The 6506-nt window shown below is 37.9% G+C and overlaps 1 pseudogene; it reads right to left on the reverse strand.

The window, feature by feature from the left end:
• Nucleotides 1–1562: 1562 nt before the first annotated feature.
• Nucleotides 1563–5064, reverse strand: LOC104229387 (receptor-like protein Cf-9 homolog; annotated as a pseudogene).
• Between the last annotated feature and the right edge of the window lie 1442 nt (nucleotides 5065–6506).

The following is a 6506-nucleotide window of genomic DNA, read 5'->3' on the forward strand; positions in this document are numbered from 1 at the left end:
GCTCCCAACTGATCATCATCGACTCTGATCTTTGATTGGTACCGATTATGCACATCGGTCCAGGTCACCGCAGGATATTCAATCAAATTCTGCTTTAGTTGACGTGATGCTACCGAACTTCGATCGTTCAGAGCCTGAGTAAAGCTTGGATAGCCCAATCATTGGTAACCAGGGATAGGTCCATGCATTCCATCTGAAATCGAGATACGAATTCCCTTAGCATTTCATTGTTCTTTTGTCTCACTTTGAAGAGGTCCGACTTCCTGGTCGCGACCATTATTTCTCCAGCGTGTGCCTTTACGAACGAATTGGCGAGCATGGCAAAAGAATTGATGGAATTGGGTGGCAAATTGTGGTATCATATCATTTCCCCCTTCGATAAAGTTTCTCCAAATTATTTCAACAAAACAGATTCAATCTCATCATCTTCTAAGTCATTTCCCTTTGTTCTACATGTGTACGAAGTGATGTGTTCTTTAGGATCAATGGTCGTGTTGTACTTGGGGATGTCCGGCATACGAAACTTCTTAGGAATGGGCTACGGAGCCACACTTTGAGGAAAAGGCTTCTGCACGAACTTCTTAGAATCTAAACCCTTTAGGATTGGGGGTGCCCCCGGTATTTGATCAACCCGTGAGTTGTATGTCTCTGTCTTTTTATTGTTAGTCTCAATTTTCTTTTCTCCTGATTCGATCCGTTTAGTGATCTCCTCGAGCATCTTCATGATAGCAGGATCAGTTCCCGATCCATTATCGTTTGATTTCTCCGGTATAGGTTCGACCCTGTGAATAACTTCCTATGATGTATCGAGCTCGATTGTGTTTGGTGCTCGATTCTGATTTTGCAGTTGTGCTATCGCAGCTTGCTGAGTTTGCAATATTTCAAATATAATTCGAAGGCTAATCCGCCTTCTTCACCACTATGCGTGTTCTGATCGGTTGCCCGGGCATATCTGCGGACGCTATTTTCAGGGTCGGCGCCTAAATTTCCATGAATCACAATACGGGAATTGACATCGATTGGATCTACGACTTGTGGTTCATTGGGATTGATTGGAGTTACTCCGTTTCGCGGGGCGACTATATGCTCGTTCTCTCCATGAAGACCAAGGCCAGTGTCTGTGTGAGTGGGCACTGCTTGAGAGTTTGACATGTTGATTCCTAAAATCAAAAGCACTTACGAGAACAAATGTAAAAGTAATGTGTGTTATGAGGATTAATACCAAGCAATCACTATTATCCTTAGCCCCACGGTGGGCGCCAAACTATTAAACTTGTAATGTGGTTTTAAGAATATGTTATTTCGCTTAATATTAATTGAGAAACGTAAAACTAAATAATAAAAATTGACAATAATGTAAAGCAAACCAGTGGTTGAACAGAGGCCTCGAGTTGGGGTATCCTCGAGCTAGTAGAGCAAGAACAATTAAAAAACAGTGAATTGATGAGCAAGAGAACGTTAATTAAAGAGAGAATATTGTATTGCTTTGACCTGTGTGAATCCGATGTGTCTACAGATGATGGAGATTTCCTTTTATATAGTAGTGGAATCCCAAGCATAATTCTAATTACAAAAATAAATCCCATGATTGGCCTAAATAATCGCCCTTGATTTAATCTATTCCGGGATTTCCGCCCGGTAACGGATATTTCGCCTTTCCGTTATTGCACTTCGCTCGAAGTCGATCATATCTGGTCTCGATTGTCGGCGACCTTGATCTCGATGGGTGCCTCGATTCTCGAACCCGACACCTTGTCTGCGTACTCTAGCTTGATCCGCTACGAAGTTGACCCTCGATGTAATTCCCTGGTCTCGAACAAATGGCAAAATCGGACAAGTCCGTATACAAAAATGTTTTGCAACTTGCAGCTGAAAAGCAGAAAAATAGAAGTGAGAGGAACGGTTGCTTTGTACATACTACAGTCTCAATGAAACCCGTCGGGAAACCCGCAACAGCTTCGCCCCACATAAGATTTTCAAAAAACGGTTTCAACCCGCCCCGCACTCACACTGCCTCATTGCCATCCCTAGCTATTCCATTTGGTCTTTGAAAAATAACCGGTGAGTTAATAATCGCCTGATAAAGTTCTCTCAAATTTGACAAGTGAAATATGCTCTCAAGTTTAGAAAATGTTGTGATTCTCAATCAATTAGAATCTCAAAATTCTTTCCCTCGGTATAGAATTCCTTGATCTTCAAAGTTCTTTTATTCAAATTGAAAATATATATGTAAAAGATAATAAAGCAAGTAATATTACAAGCTTTGCCCAAGCTGGCAAAGAGAAGAACACAAATGGAAACGCCGACGATGAGATACATGCTTTTCGCAAAATAAAGAATAGAAGTGAATAATAGCCAAATCCATTACTTCAACCTCTTCTTATCCTTTACATCTGAAAGTTGGATAAAATAAAAGAAGTCAAACACTTCTAAATTACTTATAAGTCCCTCTACTGTGACAACTAATTATATTGTGGTATAGATTTCTCAATTAAAGCTAATCCTTTTCAAAATCTTCGACTGATTAAAATTATTGGAAATAAAGAGTGCGCTTAATTAGCAGAGGATTGGTAAGTTGTTATAACAAAAAGTATGAAAACTAAGATATCATAATAGTTAAATGAACTAAAAAAATAGTTTCCCCTTTCTGAATACCTCAAGTTCTGAAATCAAATCTTCCTCGGCGCTTGTTTCCACTTTCGCATAATAATTTTGTGTTCCAGCTCTTCAATGATTCTTACAAGCCATTTCAGATTTCCAGTTGAAATCATGAAATATACTATGGATAATCCGATACATAGTCCACTTCCATAACCCATAAGAGCACCTTTAAAAAATTCAATGAGAAATTGAGAATTGCTTTCTTGATCATCTAGCACTGATAAAACATAATTTCTCTCTGACACTCGATCTTTGCCACAACCTTTCCAAAGTGGGAATCCACGTAACCCATTATTACCTTCATATGAGATTTTCTCAAAGGTATCAAATTGATTTCCTTGAGGAATGCATCCTATGAGATAATTGTGGGAGAGATTTAAGAATGCAAGAGATGTAAGAGAAACAAGTTGTTTTGGTATATCTCCTGAAAGCTTGTTAAATGAGAGGTTCAATGATTCGACTACAGATAAATTTCCAAGTGACGATGGTATATGACCTTGCATTCCATTATGAGATAAATTTAACACGCGAAGTGCAACGAGATCTCCCATAATACTTGGAATATGCCCTTCAAATCTGTTAATTGAAAGATCAATAGTAGTGTAAACTGTACAGTGTAAACTGTTAAAATTCTAACAAGTTCAAGCTCTCGTCCCTTGGTTACAATTGTTACAGAATCTTGGTAATACCTATCTCCAAGATATATTGGTTCCTTCAATGTTTGATCAATTGTCCTCATGGCTTTCAATTGTTGAAACAGACTCGTTGGTAAGTTTCCCGTGAAGGCATTGTAAGAGAGATCTATGATTCGAAGCTCAGGAAAGTTTTCAATCCTTGAAGTTCTAATGGCCCCATGCAATTTATTTGATCTCAAGCTTAAAACTTTCAGGTTTGGAAGAGTTCCCAACCACATCGGAAATGTGTCATTCAGGTAATTATCTCCTAAATCAAGAACTTGCAACTGTTTGCAATTAGCCAAAGATCCGGGAATTCTCCCCTCCAGTTCATTGCCACGCAAGTTGAAGCTTTTGAGTACACTTCCAATGCTAAAAGTTGTTGGAAGAGTCCCGAAAAGATTGTTGTGGTGCATATCCAAAATGTGCAGGCCGCTGATATTGCCCAAGCATTGCGGAATTGCTCCCCTCAAATAGTTTCTTGCTAAAACTAGAGTTTGCAGTGATGTTAAATTGCAAATAGACAAAGGGATGACACCGGTAATTTTGTTTCCATCCATTCTTAGTACTGTGAGATTTTCACATTTCCACAAGTCAGGTGAAAGTTCACCTGAAAAGTGGTTGTCACTAAGAGAAAGGAAAAGAAGATTCGGGTGCACTCCAAATGCCTCTGCAAGATTACCCCATAATTTGTTGTCATTAAGCCTAATTCTGTTTAGCTCTGTGCAATTCTTCAGGCAATCTGGTAATTTCCCACTGAATTTGTTCTCATTTATTGTCAAATCCTCAAGAGCAAAATGGCTACATAATCCAGGAGGTAGTTCACCAGTGAAGCTGTTACTTGAAAAGCTGACAGTGGACAATTGAGGACTGTTCTTTCCAAAGTCCTTTGGGACACTGCCTGAGATGTTATTGTTATGTACAAAAAAAGTATCAGACTACTGAGGTCAGAAATGCTGTCCGGCAGCTCACCACTAAGCCGGTTGTTGTTAATGTCGAGGGTTTGAAGAGATGTCAAGTTGCCAATCTCAGGAGGAATGATTCCACTGAGATTGTTCCGGAAAAGATGCAACGTTATTAGATTGTTCAGGTTTCCAATGGTTGGAGGTATTGTGCCTGAAAGCTGGTTGTCAGAGACATCTAGCTCCAACAAGTTTTGCAAGTTTCCAATCAGATAGGGAATGGAACCAGTGAAATTGTTATGAAAGAGGTAAAGAAATTTGAGGCTTTTCAACTGACTGATTTCAGGTGGAATTTTCCCTGTAAAGAAATTATTTTGAAGCTGCAAAGATATCAATTCAGTCCAATTGGTGATGAGATACGATGAGATTTCACCAGAAAGAATATTATCGCTCAAGCTCAATTCAGATAACTTGGTCAGAGAAGACAAGGATGTAGGCAATGGTCCTTCCAATGCATTCTCTGACAAACCCAAGACGGTGAGTTTAGTATACATGACGCCAAGCTCAAAAGGAATAGTTGAGTTCAAATGGTTCATGTGGAGATCAAGGTGTTGGAGATTTCTGAGTCTGCCTATAGAAGATGGAATCTTTCCTTGAAATGAATTGTTGAAAAGTACAAAAACTTCAAGACTGGTGATCGAACCAATTTCATCAGGAATTATGCCAGAAAACATGTTGCTGCCAAGCTGAAGTTCTATTAACTTGGACAACTTGGAAAATTTTGGTGACAATGAACCTTGAAAAGAATTATATGAGAGATTGAGGTACTCAAGCTTGTCCAAGTTGGTGAATACTGTTTCTGGGATTGAACCGTTCAAATGGTTTAGTGATAAATCGAGGTAAATCAGATTATGGCAACGGAGTACAAATTCAGGGAATTCTTATCTTAGTTCATTGTAACCAAAGTTCAGATATGTCAACATAGGCATTTTCTGCATTTTAGACCAATCAGGATTTTCTAAGTAATTTAATCCAAGATCCAAGTGCCATACCTTCTGAAGATTGCTAATTTAATAGGGAATAACACCAACGATATTGTTGTTATAAAAACTAAGATGTTCAAGTTGTGTTAACTTTCCAATCTCTTTTGGTATGACACCCACAAAGAAATTGTTGCTCAGGTCCAAGAAATTGAGCATAGAGACATTGCCAATATTCGATGGTATCGATCCACTGAAGTTGTTGCTATTGAGATTAAAACTCGTGAGACTCGGAAACAAAGTGAAGTCAAGCTGATCAAGAGAGCCTGAGAGGCCTGCACCAGAAAGATTAATCTTGGAAATTGTTCCGCCAGGAATGCAGACAATAGATGTTCAACTGCAGAAGTTTCCGAGATTGGAAATGGACCATGGATCCAAGAAAGAAGTAGTAGAAGATAAGTTAATCTTCCATTTGACAAGAGCTTCAGCTTCAGTTCTTGCTGATGATGTGATTCTTAATGAAACTGAAAAAACAATTATCAAATATAGAAGGAAGGTACTATGAGAAGTTGTCATGTTTAATACTTGGTTTCAGGGATAATACAACATTTTTGAGTATAAATGCTTTTCTTTGAATTTTCTTACAGAGTCTTGCCGTTGAAATTTTGACTTAATACACAAATCCCTTTCACTTTGAATTTTCATTGTGAAGTATAGAGGAAAAGTCAAGCAACTACAACTGCCTTCTTACCAAATTAGTAATAATCAATTCAAAAGTTTAGAAAATGTTGTTATTCTCAAGTCAATGCACAAGTTCAATTTGGCTCTATTTGTCTAAGAAGGTATAGTTTTTGTTTTTATTTTTTCTTGTCCAAACACATCTGATACTCCTCGTCCTCAAACTAGCTTGTTTTCAAACTTCAAATTGTCCATGTCAAATTAATACTTACTTGACACTCTTTGCCGGAGTGAAATGAGTTTAAATGAAGCAATATAATTTATAAAGATTTATATAATTGATTCCAACTTATTCAGGATTAAGACAAAATTATTATTATGATATGCTCTCTAAATAAGCAAGTATATTACAAACTTTGCTAACACAAAGGTAAACACAAATGGGATGTTGATGACGTCCAAATCCACTACTAAAAAGTAAATGGACACGGTCACATGCAATATAATTTACCTAACTATGAGTCGAGGTCGAATCCCACAGAGAATAATATATACACGATTAGGAATGTAAGAGAATTACACTTGTTATGCAATGCCAAACACTTAGAAAT

The sequence above is a fragment of the Nicotiana sylvestris genome, chromosome 5 (genome assembly GCF_000393655.2).
Source record: "Nicotiana sylvestris chromosome 5, ASM39365v2, whole genome shotgun sequence".
NCBI lineage: Eukaryota > Viridiplantae > Streptophyta > Magnoliopsida > Solanales > Solanaceae > Nicotiana > Nicotiana sylvestris.